Genomic DNA, 23,485 nt, shown 5'->3' on the forward strand with positions numbered 1-23,485 from the left:
GAATCTGGAAATTGATTTGCGATACCGGAGATCGCGTTGCGAATTATCGATCGCATTGCGATTTAGTTGGTCATTTTGGCAAATCCAAAAAAAGTTTGTTAAAATCGTATATTATAAGGCATTTTTTGTCACCGAGGTTATTTTCTCTTTAATAATATATACAGGGGTAGGATCTAATTACATTCAATATAAAATTAAGAACTTATACGTTTTTAAGAATGTTGGATGAGAGAAATCAAATGTTAAGATTAAAAAAAATAAGAAATGATAAAATATTCACTCAAAAAAGTTAATCGGTGTCTTTGATTTCTCTCATCCGACGGTCTTAAAAAATGTAAAATTAAAAGTTTTATATTGGTGTAAGTAAATCATACCTCATTTATATATATATATAAACTTATTTAATAAAACGAGAGGAAAATAGACACTTTAGTATAATTTATTTAATTAGTTTAAAGTTTAAAACTGTCGTGTAATCATCCAAAAATATTTTGAAAAGTTAAAATTTTAATTAACTTAAGAATTAATTACTATATAATTTAAAATTTTGGAATATTTATAGTTTTTTTAGTTTCTATATTTTTGAAAATTTTATAAGTTATTTTAATATTTTATTGAAAAAGATTAATTTGATAATTTCTAAAATTGACAAAAACTTAAGAGAGATCTATTTTAATTTATTAGTCAAATTTTCATTTATTTAAAATAAAAGTTTAATTCAATTCCATTTAAACTAAAGATAATCAAATTAATTTTAAAAACTAAATAAAAATTATTAAACTCAAATCTATTTTTTAATAGTATGGTTAAAAGGTAATATTTATTCAGAACTTTCTTAAGTTGTTGACAACGCACACACTTATGCTCGAACTCAATTCTTCGGAAAGATCAACATCTTTTAATCAATCCCGAATCAAATTTTGTTTTCTTTAAATTAAAACTGTTGACGAAAACGGGTAAAGAAAATAAAAGAACACGAGAATTTTACGAGGTTCGACATTGTGCTTACGTCCTCGGTGCCTAGGCGGCGCTAGAAGTTTTATTCAATGATATTTTAGGTCTAGGTTACATCTCTATTTATAATAGAAAACACTGGTACATAATTACAAAATCAACCCTGTACCGTACCGCAGGGCTACGCCCCCGCACCCCCAACCCACATAATTCGTAACCCCACAACGAGACTTTCTTTGTAAGGACAGTTGATGTTCGCTTCGCGAATATCCTACCCCTTGGAAACTTCAATGTGGGTTGGGTTACCTTGCTTCTTTAGTAACTCGAAAACATTCAACAAGTCCAAGCAATGCTTGGACTTGTCTGTCGTAACTGGCTTGGTGAACATATCAGCGGCATTCTCATCAGTATGTACCTTCTGAAACAAAACCTCTCCGGATGCAACCAACTCTCTGATCTTATGGAACCTTACATCAATATGTTTAGTTCTAGCACGATACACCTGATTCTTAGCCAAGTGAATAGCACTTTGATTATCACAAAGCAACTGAACTCCACCTTGTTGAACACCCAACTCCTTCACTAAACCAGTAAGCCATAAAGCTTCTTTTGCAGCTTCAGCCGCTGCCATGTACTCAGCTTCAGTTGTAGATAGAGCCACAACAGATTGAACAGTAGACTTCCAACAAATAGGCCCTCCACCAAGAGTAAAGTCATACCCTATCGTAGATCTTCTATTATCCAAGTCACCTGCATAGTCTGAATCCACATATCCTACAACCAAAGGATTATCCCGCTGACTCCCAAAAACAATTCCATGTCCCACAGTACCCTTTAAGTACCGAAAGATCCACTTGACTGCTTCCCAATGTTGCTTACCAGGTTTAGACATGTACTTACAAACTTGACTAACAACATGAGCTAAATCAGGACGAGTACATACCATAGCATACATCAAGCAGCCAACAGCATTAGAATACGGAACCTTTGCCATATCTTCAGCTTCCTTATCTGTCTTAGGGCACTGTTCTGATGAGAGCTTAAAGTGATTCGCCAATAGAGTGCTAACTGGTTTCGCGCTGCTCATCGCAAACCTTTCTAGCATTTTCTCAACATAACCCCGTTGAGATAGCCGCAGTTTCCTTGAGTCTCTGTCCCTGCAAATTTCCATTCCAAGAATTTTCTTTGCAGCACCTAAATCTTTCATATCAAATTCCTGACTCAATAAAGTTTTCAAACCGATAACATCATCCATGTTCATCGCAGCAATCAACATATCATCAACATACAGTAATAGAAAAATAAAAGAACCATCATCAAGGCTCTTAACATAGACACAACAATCATACTACTCACATCGGTTGTAGCCAATCTTGATCATATAGGAGTCAAATCGTTTATACCACTGTCTCGAAGACTGTTTCAACCCGTACAAAGATTTCTTCAATCTGCAAACTAAATGCTCGTTTCCAGGTTGAGTGAAACCTTCAGGTTGCCGCATGTAGATCTGCTCCACTAAATCACCATGCAAAAAAGTAGTTTTAACATCCATATGCTCTAAATTCAAATCCCAACTAGCCACCAATGCAAGTACTGCTCGGATTGAATTCTGCCTGACCACAAGAGAAAATATTTCATCATAATCAACTCCTTTCTGATGTGAAAACCCCTTCGTTACCAAACGAACCTTGAACTTCTCCCCCTCTTTTTCTGTTACTGCTGGTTTCTTCTTATACACCCATTTGCAACCAATCAACTTCTTACCCTCAGAAAGGTGAACTAACTCCCATGTGCGATTGTGATTCAAAGACTCCATCTCCTCAACCATGGCTGTCATCCACTTGTCGTTTTCCTGACTAGTAACGGCATCATGAAAAGTAACCGGATCATCACTGCTAACAATAAGTGCAAAAGATACCAAGTCTTCAAAACCCAATCTGTTCGGAGGCTTTATATTCGTCCGTCTCAACCTGTCTCTGGTGAGACTATAATCCTGCAAATCATCCGTAGTGGAACCACCAGAAGTCGGTTGAGAAGTTTCTGGTTTCTCAACTGGAAACTGCTCGAAATCCACCACTGTCGTGCCTTGCTTCTGCTGTAACATGGATTGTTCATCAAAAATGACATCTCTACTAATCACAACTTTCTTCGCAACTGGATCCCAGAACTTGAATCATTTGACACTTTTCTTGTAACCCAGAAAAATGCACTCCTTCGATTTTTCATCAAGTTTGGATCTCTCATCAGCAGGTACATGCACATAAGTCGGACAACCAAAAATCCGTAAGTTATCAAAACTAACATCATGACCAGTCCATACCTCTTCTGCAACTTTCCCAGCCAGCGATGCCCTTGGCGATCTGTTGATAAGGTAACACGCCATGTTAACAGCCTCAGCCCAGAAGTGTTGGGAAGCCCCGCATTCAACGCAAATCTGGCTCTTTCATTCAACGACCTGTTCATTCGTTCCGCAACACCATTCTGTTGTGGTGTCTTGCGCACTGTAAAATGCCTCTGAATCCCATGCTCCTTACAGAATGTAGGAACTGTGAATCTGTGTACTCCATACCATTGTCAGACCGTAAACACTGATTTTTTCCTGTTTGGTTTTCTACCTCAGCTTTCCACAGCTTGAACTTCTCAAAAACTTAGATTTCTGTTTCAAAAAATACACCAAACTTTCCGTGAAAAATCATCAATAAAAGTAACATAGTACCTAGATCCCCCAAAGACGATGTCGTGGAAGACCCCCATACATTAGAATGCACATAATCAGAATCCCTTGAGTTGTGTGCTTCGCAGTCTTAAAACGGACTTTAGTCTTTACCAAGAACACAATACTTGCAAAATCGAGCTTACAACTTTTCACACATGCAACAAGTTTCTCTTGTGTAATTCTGCCATACCACGTTCACTAAGATGAGCAAGGCGCATATGCCACAATTTTGTCGTATCATCACAGGACTCAACAGAGTGAACTCCACCTGCAACGGTACTCCCTAACAACCTGTAGATTTCCCTGCAGTCATCTTGCCTTTCATCACAGTCAATGCTCCTTTAACAATCCGAATGGTTTCCCTATCCTCGTCAGCTTTAGGGATAAAACCATTCTTGTGCAAAGTGCCCAAGGAAATCAAATTCTTCTTCAAGTCAAGGATATGTCGAACACCACTCAACGTCCAACGAAGCCATCGTGCATCTTAATTCTGACATCACCAATACCAACAATTGCAACATCATCATCACCCCAATAAACCGAACCAGAATTACCGGCCTGTATGTCGAAAACCATTCCCTATTTGGCGTGATGTGATAAGAACATCCAGAATCAAGAATCCAAGCATTCGTCAATTGTGTCGTTGAATAGAAAGCATCACCCTCACTGCAATCAGAATTATCATCCTCGACCACGTTCACAGACTTGGATGAGCCATCACGCTTCTCATCAGTCTGCTTTTTCAACTTCGGACAGTCTCGCTTCATATGTCCCGCCTCCTTGCACTTGTAACAGTGAATCGTCTTCTTATCCCTGGATTTGGATCTGGAATTCCCTTCCCGGACCCTGCCTCTCTGGCTTCCGTCCACGATCTCGATTACCCTTGACATATAAGATATCGGCTTGAGAGTTTTTCCCCTGCATTCTGCTTCCGCTGGTTGTGAGCCAACAAGGCTGGGCAGTAATCTCCTCAACGTTGATAGTCTATTTCCCATATGTAAGTAGTCACCATGTGTTTCGTAAGAGGAGGCAACGAACACAACAGAATCATCGCTTTGTCTTCATCCTCAATTTTCACATCAAGCCGAGCCAGATCAGAAACGATTTGATTGAAGACATTCACGTGTTGCGCCAAATCGTGATCGTCCTGCATCTTCAGCCCATACAGTCGCTGCTTCAGATACAGTTTTGTTGTTAAGGATTTGGACATAAACTGACTTTCCAACTTCCTCCAAATTTCGTCTGGAGACGATAGATGCATGACGTGATACATGACCTCGTCCGCCAAGCATAATCGATCGTTCCTGCGCTGCTGCAAATTCTTCCCATCTTCCTCATCCATCGACGTCGGCTTTGTAGGTCGCAAAGCCTTCAATCCCTTGCTGCGCAATAGATCCTTCACCCTCATTTGCCATAATCCGAAGTTACCCTGACCATCGAATTTTGCGACTTCGAATTTTGCTCCTGTCATCTGATACCAATGTATAAAACTTATGAAATGAAATTTCTAAACTCTTATGCTGATGGAAACTAAAAAAATCTGTGAAATTAATCTTATCAGTTTAAGTATATTATGCTGATGGAATACTCAAGCTACTCCACCGACACACCTATTATTTTTCATGTCTAATTTTCTATTAAAAAAATAGATATATCAATTTTCTAATTTGATTTATTCATTTTCTTTGCAATACAAAAATATTATTGAAATCAAAACTCATTATTAAATGTTTGTATAAAAAGTGCATGTCAAATTAGGGCCGTAAACGGGTCGAGTTGAATTTGAGTATTATTGAGCTCGGCTCGACTCGAAAACTTTAAAATGGAGTTTGATTCAGTTCGTAAGCTCGCGAACCTAAACTTTTCAAGCTCGACTCAAATTCGAGATCATGAACTGAAGCTCGAAATAAAAAATCTTAAGTTTAACTCGGAAGTTTAAACTCAAACTCAAACATGAACCTTAAGTACATGAAATCCCTTATGTTGCGTTTTAAAAAAATCAACATGTAAATGTTAATTTTATTAATAATTTATTTTTTTAAATAATGTATTATTTTTTTGAGTTGTTCGAGAGCTTTTTGAGTAGAGTATCGAGTATAAAGTATCTTGTTTCGGCTCGTCAAGAACTCGAGTCGAGTATTTATCAAGTTTTAATCAAATTGAGCTCGAATAACTCACAATCTATCTTGTCTAATTTACAACTATATGCCAAACTGATTTTGTTTCAAAATATTTAAATAAAATAGATATTATGACTTCTTTTCTTTGGCATGGAACATACTTATTGCTCTTGGGCAAAGGTAATTTGCTTTTGAATTATAAATTTAATATTCATCTTTAGGCTTTTATAATCGAAACCCATGCCTCTTTAGGGGAGGCAAGTAAGTGCCCACAATTCATGCAATTAGGTAATAGTTAATATTTTTTTAATTTTTTTTAATAGTCTCACGAATATAAAACAATATCTATTTATAATTTTTCTTATCATTTTTAATACACACACCCTATAAATAAAATTGTTTAAATATTAAATTTATCGGGAGAACAACACTCCTCTCAACTAGTGAGGTCACTCGATATGTTCAATAGTTTTTGTTTTTCTTAATAGTCTGGTGATTATAAGATAATATATGTTCAGAATTTTTTTTAATCATTAACAACGCATACACATATGCAGACAAACCGCTTCAATTTGAGACATCTAAGGAAAATAGCATTCCCTTCAACAAACCGCTTCAATTTGAGACATCTAAGGAAAATAGCATTCCCTTCAATCATTAATAATTAAAACGAGTAACAAATATGTTAAAATGTATACTTAAAATTTTTAAATGAAACGTTATTAAACTTTAACAATCATTCTTTTCGATGTGACCAAATATTTATTCGGATTTCTTAATTAACAAACCCCTAAATAAAATTTTCGAATAACAAAAGAAGGTCAAACTATATCACTATATCGCAAGGATGACGTAATGTATTTTATGACGGAGTTAGAGGTCTACTCGTGAAATTCGGTAGGTTGAGTGGTCCATTTGATTTAATAAATGATCTTTTAAATTTTAAACAGAACTAGCTTGAAAATGGTTTAAATAATAAAAGAACATTGGTTTAAAGTTGACTATAAATATATTTCTTATAGAAGCAACTCGCTGTCTCCAATGTACACATCACAAATAGGCGAAGTCTCTGACTCGAACCCTTGACATTTAGTAAAAAAATATGTTATCAATTTATTTAAAATAATTTTTTTCTGAAACGGTTATAATTGAGGAGGAATAATTGATGAAGTGTTATCCAACCATGAACACTATTATATTTGTGTGTTATATTGCTTCTTCTTTTGTTCTCAATTGCAACGGCACCCTTGACCTTAACAATGTCCAAATTCGCTTATCATGTGCAGCAACATGAGCTGTTTCCTCATAATTCATAAATCAATTTTATTATGTAGTTAATGATAATCGATATTCCCCATCGACCTTTCTCTTTCTTCTTCCTTGCAGCTTTAATTTAGTTTTCGTACAACATTGACTAGGGCATTTTCCAGCTCCATCCTCTTTCATACATAGAACTTAGAGTTTGCCAAAAAAATATATATTGTAACATCATTATTGGTTTGTGAATGTATCCAAGATTCAGTAATGTTGTAACAATTTTTAGTTTTAATTGTTTTTTACGGAAACATATAGTTTTATTAAAAAAAATGAAATATTCATAAGGCTTAAATACACTAATGTCCTCTAAACGATACCATTTGTATCAAGTTGCCCCTTAAAGTATTTTTTTGGGACATTTTGTCCCTTAAAGTTTAAATCATTACCTCAGTTAACCCAACCCGTTAGCTTCGTTAAAAACACGTGGGTAAATTACATAGTTGGTCACTCAACTATTTATGCGGTTATGTTATGGTAACCAAACTATTTTTTTCCAAATCATCACTAAAGTTTTTATTCTGTTTTGGTCACCTAATTCGATTTGATTTGATTTTTAATTTTTTAACATATTAAAATTCATTTATGTCGTATATTTTTGTACTCGAAACATAAATTTAACTTATAGTAATAAATAATATTATAACATAAATAATAAATAACATATTAAGTTGTCTGTACTTGAACTTTTAATAAAAGAAATATCAAATGTTATAATATTATTTATTATTATAAATTAATTTATGTATCGAGTAAAAAAATATGTGTAAACTAAACATATAACTATGACATTTTTCTCAAATCGTTAATACAAAAAACTAGCCACTTAAGATTGTAGAATGATCATACAAGAAAATTGTTGAAAATCTAAATAAAAAGCTCGAACAAAAGAAAGATACAAACAAATCTAACCACATCAATAAACGAATCACAAAAGGGGATCAAACTACTAAAAACACTGACAAACTACACATCAGTATCGAGCGACGTGAGAAAATTATCCACAAACGTAAATTACGTATCCAAATCTAATCCAGAGGTTTGAAGTAAGTAATATCAACATTGATCAATCGAGGCTATGTCAAATTTAACCCTTGCGAAAATAACAAAGGTCGAAAACGTGTCAAAAGATAAAGAAAAACATACCATAAAACAGAACTGTTAAAAATTTTAATATCTATAACATAACGAAAATGAAAATAAAATATATCAACAATCCGAATAAAATGATAACGAATTTAATAATATATTTGCTCGGGCCTCACTCCATATTATCTCTACTAACTACCGAATTAGTTGAGAGATGACAATAAATAAAAAAGGAAGAACGGCAATTAAGGTTAAAGACTAAAGATTAGGCAATGGCCTACAAGGAGTACAATCAAAAATGACATGAAGAACAAAAGCAAAGGGGGGTGCGACTAAATCAGATGTCTAGGTACATTGCTTGCACGAGTGTGCTAATCACTAAATACACCCTAAAAATCAAATTTTAGGTACTTTGTTTATATTTTGTCCCCACCTCAACTTGCTGAGCTGCCCCTCTCTCTATATGTAGCCACATTTAAACGTTTCCCACTTCATGTTTATCCCTACAAGGGAAAAAGGGGCAAAAAAAAGAAGATTTTAGGGTAAGATTGATAAGATTTGGAGTGTTGGGGTGTGATTTAGAAGGTGTATATGTGACATTTTCCGAATTAAACCATACCCATGGGGCCATCAAGTTAATAATTCTCCTCCTTTCTGGTAGCGGATCCACAACTATATGAAAGTAGACACGTATTTATCTTAAAATTCAATTTTTTCAGATTAATTATTCATTTTACTGATGTTGCTCATCCCAAAAGTATTCGACACAACTCCTTACAAGGTTTAAAAATAATGCCAAAAAGGTAAATTAAGATGAACAAGAGGAAATATACACACATACTGCCTTATATTCGTCGTAATAAATAAAGAAAAAGCCCTAACAAAGGGTTCAAATATAATGCCAAAAAAGGTAAATTAAGATGAGCAAGAGGAAATATAGACACATACTGCCTTATATATTTCGTTGAAATGAAGAAAGAAAAAGACCTGACAAAGGGACCCAAACAGCCCAAAAGGGGGAAGTTCCAATGAGAAAAGGTGACCACCATTTACTCAATAAATGTCACGTTCAAGAATGTTGAATGCAACATTGAAAGGGGAGGGGGATGAAAACGTAGGGGAAGCGTCTCTCTGTTTTTAGGGCTCTCCTTGGAACACTTGTTTTTGGGACCCAGTTCATTAACGCAGACTTCTCAAAAAAGCTGTGGATATTATCGTTTTCGTTTATGATTATATGTAGACGACAGTAAGCCTCGTGATCATGTCCTCTATATATCCTTGGGACCGACCCTCCGTTGTCGAAAGTCTCATGACTTGATGTTTCCTGCATTCAATGTAAATTAACCATACACATCCGTTGTAATTTTTTTATACGTCCAACCTCATAAATTTTAAATTTTATATCCTCTCGTTAATTACAGTTTTAAGATATAATCATCAATAGATCCATATATTTTAAATTTATTATTTTATAATTATATTTATTTATTTATTTATGAATAATTATCAATACCCTATATATATTATACCAACATTAAGGACATGCATAGAATCACCATGCACGATTAGAGAAATAATACTCTCCTTATTTTTCATATTTTTTCCAGTTCGTTTATTTTTTTATTCATTAAACAACTATTTGTGTACGAACCAAACAATTTTGATGATAAAAGAATTGTTATTATTTTTTGAGGTATCAAGTTCAAGCACCATGATATCAGGAGTATAAGTGTTCAATGTCAAATAATTGTAAGTTATTTTTAAATATATACTAATTTGTACTTACCTCATATTAATAAGAAAAAAACTATTTATGTATTTCTTAATCCAAATCACATAAAATGAGTAATGAATTATAAAAAAAATACCATAATCTCATTTCTTCCGTGAATAATTTTTAAACAAAATTGAGATCAAAATGGACTTGAATTTTCTTTTGAGAAAAAGGGGTGGAATCATGGTATAGGGCTGAATGTTTCCTGGAGGCCATTTTCAAAGAAGATGACGATAGAAAGGTAAAGTAAATAGTAAATACATGCATTGTTTCGAGTTTCCAGAGAGGACCATGTCATATCCCAGGATTTAGTATTATATATTGATTGTCGGCAAACCCTTCTTTTTTCCCTTCACTTTCCAGTGATGGAATATTCTCTCTCTCTCTCTCTCTCTCTCTCTCTCTCTGTGTATGTGTGTTTGTCTGCCATTATTTATATTAATTAATAGTTAAAAATAACAATTAATTTGCACTTGACAACTACAAGCTTTTCCTTTGGGTTTTTAACTTTGAAGAGTTGAATAATATTTATTTATTGGTGTGGTAAATCTGTCAGCTGTTCCATGGACAAATCTTAGCTTCTGCTTTGCCTGCCATTCAAATCTCCAGTAGCTTTCGTGCCCTGTTTCAATGGATATTCCTTTAGGCTTGGTGGGTTTTATTATATCATATATTTCTATACTCAACGGGAAACAATCATATCCATGTAGAAACACATTAAATAGTTACTTAACCTAATCACTCCTATCTGTTTGCATAATTGAAATTAATGATTATCATAATATTATTACCAAGCCCTTTCATTATTATGTATGCAAATATGATGCAACTCTTTCAAAATTTCCAACTACACACAATTAATGTAGGATAGAATAAACTATTATATGCATTTAATTTATGGTAAACTATGTATTTAGTTACCCAATCAGTACTTTAGTTTTGTTTGTCATACAATTATTTTTTTAAAGTTATACTTAAAATTATGTTTTAATCACGTACTATTAAAAAACTAACGGTGGTGTTGACATATTATCATAAGGTAATGTTACGTCATCACTAAAAAATATATTTTTTGAGTTGGATTAATTATCGAAGCCTCAAAACTAGAAGTCCTTAATAATTCATCTAGAATGTTTTTGTTTTATATATAAAAAACTATATACATATAAAGATGATTAAGAGTGTGCTCTAAGTTTTTGTTTTATAAGTTAGGTTGTTAAATAAGACTTGGTCGTGGGATCGAGTCCCACTGAGGGCAATTCATAACGGAGGTCTTCCACGGAAGCTGCTCTAACCTGGCGTTGGGGCAGCCTACTATCCTACCTCCCTCTTATCCCATTACATATGGGAATAGGATCAGCTAATTTTAGAGAGATTAAATTTAAACAAATTTTATGATTCAAACACATATGAGATAAGATAATATGAGTAATTTTAATCATTCGGTTAATTAATAAATCTATTATTTGTTAGTATTTATTTACCATTTTAATAAAAGATACTGTTAAGAATATTCCGTCAAATGTGTTTTCTTTAAGATTAATCAAGTATTATTATGGAGTTGAGAACAAAAAGAGCATAGAATTAACTAATACTCAACTTCAGAAAAAAGTACGGAAAGAGAAAGAGAATAGAAAAAGAATCTGTTCTGAGATACTTTTGAAGAAGAAGGGTGCATGATATTTATAATATATGCATGTCTAAAATTAATAAAAAAATATTATGAATATTGGGATAATGGAAACCTGAGCGTTACAACATTATGCATGCGAACTTTTGATATAAAATAATTTAGGTTAATCTTCATGTATATTATTACATTTAATATGAAATCATTAAGTGACTTTAATTGTTTTCATTAGAGGTTTTGAATTCGAACAATTACATTTACATCTTATAATTACCATGAATTATTTAAAAAAATTATAAAACATGATTAAACTCATTACATTTCGAATGGTTTGAATCTATTTTAAATAATAATGATTTGGATGAAGAAAGTGGTAGAATAAAAATCATAGATTATGTTTTCTTTTATTTTAAGGAAGAACAAATTAAAATGAGTGTCCTTATGTTGTCTTAATTAATTTCTAGCATTATAAAATCAATATCAACCATTAATTATTAGATCATTAAGTAACAATTTTTTTTTGGTTTGCAAAATCAAAAGGAAAAAAGAAAATAGAATTTGAGTAATGTTTGATGGAATATTAGAGAAGATTTGTAATCAGTAAAGTGTTTGAATTATAAAATGGCCATGATCTCTGTGTCTTTGAACAAAAGTAGAGGAGGAGGGTGCCTCAACGTCACATTATCTTTTTTATTTTTAGTTTAAACTAAAATCTTTTCAAACAACCAATCGACAAGAAATATCAACTATCAATGTGGGATAATGGGAGCAGACGTTATGCTAACTCCTCATTAAACCCACTAATAGTTTTACAGATTAAAGTTCTTAACTCGTGAACCCATTAAGCGATCTTAATGATTTAAGAGATTGTTTTTTTTTAGAGATTTTAGTTTCAAACAACTCTATCTGTAGGGTATGTGTGCGTTGACAATGGTTAATTTTGTTTAAAATAAATATTACCTTGTAATCACATCAAATTATTAAAAAAAATCTTTAACTCACAAACCCTATTTTATAATTTACTCGATTAAGACCCCCTTGTTTTTAAGCTGAAAGGAAGCATATCACGTTCCCCTCTTAAGTGCCTAGAGAGCCCTTTGGAGGGAGGGTCTATTCTTGGTGACCCTTAATGTATTCCACTAAACCAGTCCCATTAGGCAACATAAGCACATGCATTTGTCAATAAACATCTCTATTAAACACTCAAAACTAGGATTGATTTGAGCTTAACTTGTACCACCTCACCTTATCTTCTCAAATCATATTATGAGCAATTGATTGAATATTCTGAATCTTTAAAATGAAGTTGAGCATCATAATCACTAAAATAGACAAGCCTTAATTTAAAGGACATACAAAATTTTATGTTATGAGATAAATTTATTAAATTTTAGAGAAAAAAATCATATTATCAATATAAAATATAAAAAATATTCATATTATATAAAAATTTAAAACTTTTAAGAGGACGATCGCCTCTGTCAATCTCTCTCTATCCCTTTCTACATGAATAATTTTTGAGTTAAGTCACAAAATATACGTCAAACTGGATTTAAAGAAATATGATGGGAGACTTTACTTTAATGAAAAGGAGCAAAAAGCTTTGGCAAGTTGATTAAAACGCCCTTGTGGAGCTCTGTCAAACTAGATCCCTCTTTTCTTCTCCATTAACTTTGAATGATTACATCTCCCTATTTTGATCATAGTGTAAAACCATAGTCAACTTTCATTACCATCTTTTTAAAAATAATTATGTTTCATAAATTGATTTTAAAGTTGTTTCTTTTAGTCTGCAGCTTTGTTTTCCAGGGTGTGATATGTACCCTTCATTAATTTCGTTTTCAAAAGCAATAATTAAGAATGGGAAAGATGGAAAGAAAAGGACAGGTTGATAAATATTTTCCTGTACGGATGGGTACTTTTCGAATTACACCGGAATAAATTTTTTTAATAGTTTAGGATAATTATAAGATAATAATTGTTTAAAAAAAAGTAACCATTAATAATGTATGCACACCCTACAGACACAGTTACAAGAGATCTCAAGAGAGAACAATACTCTTTTTAACCACTGAAACTACTTGATGATTCCTGAAATATATATTATTATTATATAATCATTACATTTAATTTATTAATGAATAATCTTAATCAAACATAATTTAGAATCCTGATTGGAAAAATGAATGGATGATCAGTTTTTTATTGGGCTGAAAGTGCTGCGTTAAGTTCTACAGAAAACTTAGAGGCTGCACAAAGAAGACCCAAATCCTAATAGCTATAAGCCTAACTATGGTGGGATTTAGCAGTTTAAATACCTAAAGACTAAGCCGAAACAAATTGGATCCTCGCCAAATCATCGCAATTCATATGAGACCATTGGACAGATCAACACATGTTGATGGCCCATATCAAATTGTACTAAAATAAACATTATTTTTATAAACTAAATATAAATTGAAATAATATATGTATTATAAAAATATTAAATAAATAAAAAAATTATTCTAAATTGAACCTTAAACCATAAAATTCATATTGAGTCCATGCGTGTTAATTTTAGAGATCGATTATGAAATTTGAGTTAATTTGTGTCAAGTGCAAAAGGTGATGGGAATCTTCAAAGAAAGAGGTAAGATTAAAGTTACCGATTTAAATAATTATATGAAATACATCATAAGTTCATATTAGGTGTATATAATCATAATTGTGTTTGTTATTGTATGTTTGCTGTTTTAGTGTTGTATGTGCAGGTATTTTACTTAAAAATGTGCTTGATACTAAATCGATCATAAATTGAGATTTGACAAACTTAAAATCTATAATACCTTAAGAAGTTAATTGCCATATATAAGAAATGTAAAAATGTTACATATGTAATTGAGTTTCATGCTAATGTAATATGTGCCAAGTGATACATATATAGATAAATCGATGAATCAATAAATAAAAATGTGATCATATTGTTGTCACGGTTAACTTTTATCAAATATAATTGATATGTCGTATAATTTATAACGATTGTATAAGATTAATTATATCTGAAGAGGAAGAGGGATGTTGTAGTGCTTATTAAGCCCTACAGGTCTCGAGGAGGCAAGGGTTACACTTGAGACTTCAACTTACTACCATTAGAGAAGGGATGTTAGGTTTGTGTATCTGAATATATTAGGTTAGCATGAACTAAATTAATTAAAAGTAAGCTTAAAAATCATTATTATGTTAAAAGGAATAAAAGATGAGGTAGATAACACGTGACTTCCATGTTAGAAAAAAATAGTTCATGTCAACATAGAATCATTCACGTCGCCTTAATGTCTTTTACTAAACGTTCAAGTGACCAAAATAGGATCAATTAAAAAATTTAATGATCAAATTGAAATCTTTATAGTTGTGTGGAAAAAAGGCTAATATTACAAATAAGTACTTAAAGTATGTTATTTTTTATTTAAGTACCTAAAGTGTTTTTTGGTCAAAGTAAGTACTTAAAGTTATGTTTTTGGTCAAAATAGGTACATAAAGTATTCTATCTATTTCATCTAAGTTCAAAAAATTTGACAAGTGGCATTACTTAAAGACTACTTTAGGTACTTATTTTGACCAAAAAGATAAGTTTAATTACTTACTTCTAATTTTTCTTCGTATTTACTATGAATTATTGGAATTTTCCTATTCCAGGTTGTAATTAAACAAGGGTAGAAGAAACAAAAGCGTGACTAATCCTTGAAGAAAAAACAGACGGCGGTGATTAGAAGGATTGGGCTCACAATGATGATGATAACGAAAAAGTCCCACAATTCAACGGACATTGTCGGATGTGGAACCTAATCACATGTACAATATGCACTAAATTTTAAGTCTTTATTTTCAAGACGGACGTGTCTACATTAGAAACGCCAGAAATTTCCTGTCGGGGTCTCTTTATAATAGTGTTCAACCCAACAAAGACACCACATTACTTTTTATCCTTTAGTTCCTTGCTGATGAAAAAGACCAGAGTGATAATTGGTAATATATTTCGTTACATCACACCAAATAGCATGTTTATAGACTGATTGATTTTGGGTTAGAGGGATGAACTTATAAAATTTTAAGGGTGAAAATAGATTATCAATAGAGAATATATCAGCCTCCTCGGTTCATCCCAAACATATTGTGGGGCATGGGAAAGGGGTGGTGGAACAGGAAAAGAAAGGGAAAAAAAAGAAGAAAAACCTCACCGTGTTTGCGGTGCATAGAGAGACGTGTGAGAACCATGAAGTAACAACAACAGCCCCTGGGCAGAAAGATGATCGTAAGTTAAAATAAGCAAACACCATAAAGACAAATGCCAACAATATTATGGTTCCCACAATAAGATGGAACGCATTCCTATATGGAACATTCATTTCTATTTTATCCAATAACCAGAATAATGAGTAGAAAACCGAAAAACCTTCAGAAAACACATGTGGCAAAGGGCAAAATCTCTGTTCACATATACATCCAACAAACAGTTACTCCAAAGAGCTTTCTGCAACGCTATCATGTTAATAGTTCTGTGGTGTTAGATTCTATACATTTTCATATCTAGAGACTAACATCAACCGCTCTACTCAAGCATCATGTGCATCAAGAACGCAAGTTACAGACTATAGGCCGCTCAAATAATTGGCAATGTCCACTATTCCAGATGAGGTTCTATTGAACAATTAAGAGATGAATGATCAAGGGCTAAGTAGAATAAGGTAATAGGAAAATTTTAGGGTATGCAAAATTTACAAAGTCACTTCTTAGTTCCTGGGATGAATTAAATGCCAGCCTTCTGTCCTCTACCAGTTTAGTATATACTGTCTTTCAACCCCTCAGCTATTACATGTTTCAGCTGGAGCATCTTTTCCCTTGCCGACTGCATTAAGTTAGGATGATAACATGTGTTAATCCAGATAGAAAACATTCAGTTATAAATTAATCATAAAAAAGATAAAAATAAAAATCAGCTCAAATTTATAACTAAGGATTTAGTACTATAAAGCAGGGTCTGTATATGCTATCTTACGTATGAGGACTCAACATAAAGTGGGTAGCAGATATCAACTGAAAGATCCTAGTATAAACTCTTATCAATTATACTAGGCTTCTTATTTTATCAATACGATAAAATAAGCATATATAACAGCATAGATTTGGGGCCCAAATGACTTTACCACCTAGTGGCTCCCATGTAATGTACGTCTATATTCTACAACCAAGCATTTGGCCAGTAGATGATCCACATGGTAGGTGGACTACACACCATAGCTGAATTATAGAAAAATTATTGCTGAACTTTTAAGATGAAAAGAAACAAGAATTTGCCTCGTGAACGGCTGTGATTCTTCTTTCAGCATTATTAAGTTTGATTTCAGCTGCTTCTTCTACGTGCATGAGAAGCTTCTGGTGTCCTGAAAATATGAGACAGATTCAGGTGTGCAAGATGCACCATAATATTGTTTAAGCATAACAGTAGCTTGATACATGCATAACACTGTCAAACATGAGCCTGTAACAATATATCAAATTATAAATTTAAGCATTTGTGGCTTTTCTGTTTGATACGGAATCATGTTAGAACTTTCAATGCTGGATTGTAACCAATTTTAAACTTTTGCAGTCTCTAATAAACGCTTTTGAAATATGAAGATATAGATGTGAAGATTGTAAATACTATACCCCTGAATGCAACCACTAATACCAAGTTTTGGAAGTGCAAGTATTCAAACTTCAAACGGGACCTAGAACACCATGTTATTTTTAAAATCATGTATAAAATTTTCCTTCAATCCTTGGTTTATGATTGGGATACATCACAATATCCTTGGTGATTCCATATCCTTTATGAAAATTACTTTATCCAAACTAAAATAGCCTTGCATAAAAAATCAAAGACTGAATCAAGAGTCCCAAGAAATATGCCATGTCCACCAATTAAAACTTTCAAATAAATTTAGCTTCACTTCAACATCACATGTCAGTGTCGAAGGACGTCATCTTATGATAGAGCAAATGGGGTCATATGTTAGTATGCACTCATCACATTTTGGGTTAGACAAAATGGAGAAGTCCAAAAAAACAAGATGCAATGATGTAATCATAGTTAAGGAATTTATTCAAACTAAATAAAGGTGTCATACTTTGTTTCTTCATGATTCCCTTTAACTCAATTTGGTGAGCTTCCAGCTCCTCAAGTATGCTATTACAGTCCAAGAGATGATGATGGATATCCTCTTTGAACTTTTCAAGTATATGCTTTAATTGCTTTTGTTGTTCTGCGAAGAAATTAAGCAAATAAAAAACTTCAAGGCCTTCTTGAGATAGAGTTTATTTACAAACAAAAATAACTAAATACAGAGATTTCATAAGGCCAAAAGCATTCATATATCAAGTCTATCATAATAACATTGCAAATTTGTAAGAAAAGAAAAGCTGAAACTTTGTTTGCAAGATTACACTAGTATGGTTTGCTTTCAACCACATGTCAGTAATCATCTTTTTACAGAAAATAGGAACCTAGTCATGATTTTATTAGAAGTATGTGTGTTCTCAGTAAAAGCATGACTAGATGACTAATGTACCAGGACTAACTACAAGGAAATAGCATGCCTCTCAGACAAATCCTCGCCAGTGATGCCAAGTCCCTAGACTACTACTGCTACCAAAGTGGACATTCAAACACCATGGCTAAATGTAATTGTAGAAATAAAAAACTTTTCTTCTCAAAATTCTTTCATCTCTAGTTATCTACAGTAACTCGTTGTGCCAGACCATTGAACTACAAGTAAATAGGACTTATTTGGGGCTGTTAATATGTAACACCAATATCAGAAAAATAATAGTCTAAGACAAGTAAATAGGACTTATTTGGTGTTCTGAAAGACATGTCTGGTTCGATTCTTGGCTCCTTCAAAGAGACTGCTGGTCCGGGGCCTCCAACTTTGATGGAATTGAAAGCTATCCTAAAGGGTATAGATTTTTATGAATCTATTCGCCATAGGTTTAAAGATAGATTGATTATCGAGAGTGATAATAAGGTGGCAATTGGCTGGGTTAAGGATGTTGTTTCATGTCCTGTCGTTTATGTTCAAATTGTTAAAGTTATTATTCAGAAGCTTAGAGTTTGTGAAGGTCTTATTAGATGGGTTAGTAGGACAGCCAATATAGAGGCGGACGTCCTAGCTAAGGCTGGTATTGGTTGATAATTATGTTCTGTTAAGGGCTGTTTCTTTTTGGTTTTCTATCTCTTGAGGGAGATTAGACCTTGTATTACTTTGTAATTATTTGAGGTTAATGAATTCCTAGGGTTCTCTTTTCCTCCTTCCGCTGATTAAGGAACTATCTTCAAGTTCCATTAATCATGAAGGGGATTTTTAATGAGGCCTACTATTCCTATAAAAAAAACATTATACAAATAAGCACTTTCTAAATACCGTTAGGACCGATGGCATCTAACTGCAGCCAATTAAACTATTCAGTTAAATCAAAATGGTCACCTTGCAATCCTATTTCCAGGCGTTTCCTTTTTGTTTTATTCAGGCTAATCAGCTTCCCTCTGAAACAATATCAAAACAAAGGTAAGTATCAACATGTTAGATATGCAAACAAAGGTAAGTATCAACATGTTAGATTTGGAAGGATTTTAGTTTTAAATACATACACATCAGATTCAATCTCAGACTGAGCATTCGACAACAGTGAATTAATCTCCTCAGAAATGGATATCAAAATATCAGAGGACTTATTTCTAGTAATTGAATCCATTTTCCTTTTAAAGGTTTTTAAAGCCGAAGCAAACAGTGTTACGGCCCTGAAACAATCAAGAATGAAGGTGATCGTCCAATAATATCAAAAGTTATTTAGTAATCTTTGCTTGGATATAAATTAGAACCTTGTCAATTCATCCCCTTGGTCCTGTTCTGAGGGTTCCTGGAACCAAAAACTTTCTCCAATCCTTGCCCCTTCGGAGAAAAATAGAGAAGAAACTACTTCAGAACAAAAGTGATGAGAGATAAGAAGAGCATGTAGATCTTTTTTTTTTATTATTATTAAGAGCATGTAGATCTTCAAATGTTAAGAAGCTGTACTTTTTCTAGAGGTTGTGGTGGGAATGCATTCACTAAGTCTGACATCTTCACGAAACCGCTTGATTGCAGAATCCATGGAATTTGGTTTCTCAGAAACCAAAGTGTCTGGTGAGATCAGATTTTCTGTATGACCTTGACAAAAACATCAAATAAAGAATCAAAGGATCTTCCATTAACAATGGAGAAGAATATCAGAAAAGAAACGAAATTAAGAATATATGTTGATGCATAGCACTATATGCATTACAGACTGATTGGAACTTTTGAGTCACTTAAGATATGGGAACAGAGAAATAGAGTCCAGTAGATTAATCAATCTTGGAGAAATAGCGTTATGTGACAAAGTTCAATAATTCTTCTAAAAAAGGCTAATTAGTTATGTTATAAAATTAACAGATGTCAGAAGGGTCTGCTCTAAACGGTTGTCTTTTGGGGGTCAACTTGCTCTAAACTGGTTACTAAAAGAATAACGAAGTTTCCAATCACAAGCCATAAGCATAGGTGCAAATATCAAGAAGATAAATCAAAAGTTCCAAAATATAACTGCAACTTTTTTATCTTTCTACTTTTGAAACATGCCCCCCAATTATATCAAATCAGGTGGAATTTCTTGTGAGCATGTGAACCAGAAGTGCACATATGAAAACTTATCATCCCAAACAACTGAGTATTTATAAGTGACTAAAGGTAAATCATATACTAAATGAATTCCTCCAATAAAATGTATATAGCATGTTTCAAGCAAGCATTTTTCTACTTACAAACGTATCTTTTAATAATGGGTGAACCATCTTCAAAGCTCTCTGACAACCTCTCTTCTGATGATGATTCAGAGTGCACATATCTTTTAGTATGTTCAACTCCCACATCAGAATCCTGAAGAATAGTTAGGGATATATATGAGTGAGCTTGTGAATTTAATATATTACTGACTGGTCTTGAAGCTTGGAAAGTCCTGGAGCTCCTGATATTTCCCATGGTAAATTCTCTCTCTGATGGTACAGGACTGCGTGCACGTTGCTCTGTCTCCACAGTTTTTGGTTTTGGACTTGGAGAAGTGTCTAACATAGGTGCTTTAAATCCAAAAGTTGGACTTTGGAAATTATCTGGTGTGCGAACAACATTCCTCAAAGATATATTACCAACATATTCTTGTTTATCCCCTTTCTCTAGTGATGTTGGATTGTCACAATAAACCGACTGGTTTTTCTTGTTGGTCACTGGAGAATGAAAAGAGTGCTTCTCTAGCACATTTTCAAAGTTTTCTCCTCTTTTCTTATTAGAGCAGCCAGGAAAGCTTTCCATCTTATTACCAAATATAGATGTCTTCCCTGATGGCACTGGAGTTTCACTCGTATAAGTTGTTTGCTTAATCTCATCAGATCTATCCCCATCCGTAAAACAGATCTTGCGTGGATCAAGTTTAGAACTTTTCTTCTCAATCTTCTTTTTCCTAGACAATTTTGAGTCAGTATTGACAGCACCATGTAGCTTTCTAGATCTTTCTTCTCTAAAAGAGAAGATGCTTTCTCGATGTTTCTGCTTGGAGGATAAACCAACTTTAGTCTTGTCTGTTTGCACTTTGGTTGGAGCTCGCTTTTGGGCCAAAGAACGGGTTACTGGTCTCTTAATAGTCTGATCAGGATTCTCTGAATCAGTTTCTATAGTATCTGAATTTTGTCTGGGGCTTTACAACTGTGTCTCTCATGTGATCAACGCTTAACTTTGCCTTTAAATTATTGCCAGTTACTTTTTGAGCCTGTGAACTAGATAACAGGCTTTTTGGTGAAGAAACATTTCCCAATAATTCTTGCAGCTTCGTTTTCAAAGTTTCTGTTTGTTTGTTTTGTGTTTTATCTGCTTTGCTCTCAAACACCACTTTATCCGACTCAAGGACTTTTCCTGCATTTGCAATATTGAACTTCTCCACCTTCTGTGAGTTGCCATCATTCCTGCATTCATCAAAATCAAAACTATCCGGCTTGCTACTAACATTCTGTGCATTGAACGTTTGATTTGAGAAAAACTGAACTGAATGCATAATTTCGACATCCTTCACTTTTTTATGTTTCTTCCATCCAAGTTTGGAAGAAGCAGTCTCTGGAGCAATAGATTTTTCATGTACTGATCTAGGAGTAATCCATGGAGATTTAACCTGCTCAGTAGTTTCAGTTTGTTTCCCTTTGGAAGATGTAACAGCTTCCCTTTTGTTTTTTCCCTCCACAGAAATTCCATTGGCAGATTTTATTTTTTCTTCGTTTGGCTGTTTAGACTTATCTTCCTCAACGGCTCCAAGTTTTCTCTCAGCTATGGTATCTAAGACTATCCCTATCGAAACCTTTCTAGATTGGCTGGATGGATGACAATTGCTGCCAAAACTTCGACAGTCACCCATTTGATCCTGAAATATAAATTTGTAGGGCATCAACACTAAATTTCTTACAGCAACTCCAATAAGTTACTAGAATTGTGAATTCAGCAATAAGAATACCAGTTCACTGTAATTAAATTTCTATTGTATACCTATGAGAATAAAGCCAAAGTCATTTTCAAGAAAATTAAAAACCAAGCAACATGCATCAAGGAAAACTAGACCTAGAAATTGCAAGAACTACTAATAGGAAAATCAACGCCCAGAAATTGAATATAAATTGTAAAACAGTTTAAGTACTACATGTTCATCAAATATTGTAAAGTTAATGTCAGACAAGTAAACTTATAATAAACAAACACTGGTAGCAAAAAATGCATTCCTGTAAGTTAACGAGTACAGAACTCTCGGAGCAATTTTATCTTGAGATGCACAAAATCAAGCTACTATGAGATGCAACCTTTAGAGTGAACAATTTTAGTTTATAAAGGAAACAAATAGCAAGGTACATCTCTAAAATTCTATTTGGTTACTGAGAAATTCAGCTTCACTTCTTCAAATTTACGGATCATCTCAAGAGATCTCTCTATTTTTTCAATGAGATGCCGGTTTTAAACTTTAGGTTTTATTTCTCGTCTGATTCTGTTCTCTGAAACTAAACAAAACAAAACGTTAGGCAAAAATGTCAAAGGGAATTATCAAAAACAAATATTCATGCAGCTGAAAAAACCAAAGCTTCCCTTGCTTCTAAGAAAGATAACAGTGAAACCAAGGAAATTAAATCCAGTTTACCACCATCATAATTTGGACAATAAAATTTGAAAAATAAAAACCAATATTATAAATTCGTAAGCCGAGTGAGATCTCTTAGATCAACGTATCATACAGAATCTACGAAACCCTAAAATAAAAATAAAAAGAAAGAGATCAAAGAGATCGCCGCTATGAATTCACAACGAAGTTATAATTAAATCTAAGAGATCACCGCCAATAATTGAAATTGAGAGAAATGTATTTTCTTACAGATCACTTCTCTAGCTGATAGTTAAAGAGCGCTGTAGTTTGGGGATTTCGAAGTCGAAAATTTGGAAGAAATCAGGTGAGGTCAAGAGTTTGCGAGTGTGGAAAAGAGGCGGGAAAATTGAAAAATTGTTCTCACCTTGAAATTGCAAATCCAACGTCCTAATGAACATCATGCACCCTTAAAATATACTGATAGTTTCATATTTATTGAAATTTAATTCGAAGGTCATAATGTAAGTCAAGGTCTAAATATACAACTAACATATATAATATTTAATTCGAAGGTCATAATGTAATTCAGGGTCTAAATTTATAAATTTACATATAATATTTTTATGAAATTATGAAAAATATAATAAATGATAAACGAAATATCTATAAAACTAATATATATG

At 33.2% G+C, this 23,485-nt stretch overlaps 1 pseudogene; it reads right to left on the minus strand.

Moving 5' to 3' along the window:
• Positions 1-16,238: 16,238 nt before the first annotated feature.
• Positions 16,239-22,202, minus strand: LOC120188780 (annotated as a pseudogene).
• Positions 22,203-23,485: the final 1,283 nt, after the last annotated feature.

This window comes from Hibiscus syriacus, unplaced genomic scaffold, assembly GCF_006381635.1.
Source record: "Hibiscus syriacus cultivar Baekdansim isolate YM2019G1 unplaced genomic scaffold, ASM638163v2 tig00116951_pilon, whole genome shotgun sequence".
Classification (NCBI taxonomy): Eukaryota; Viridiplantae; Streptophyta; class Magnoliopsida; order Malvales; family Malvaceae; genus Hibiscus; species Hibiscus syriacus.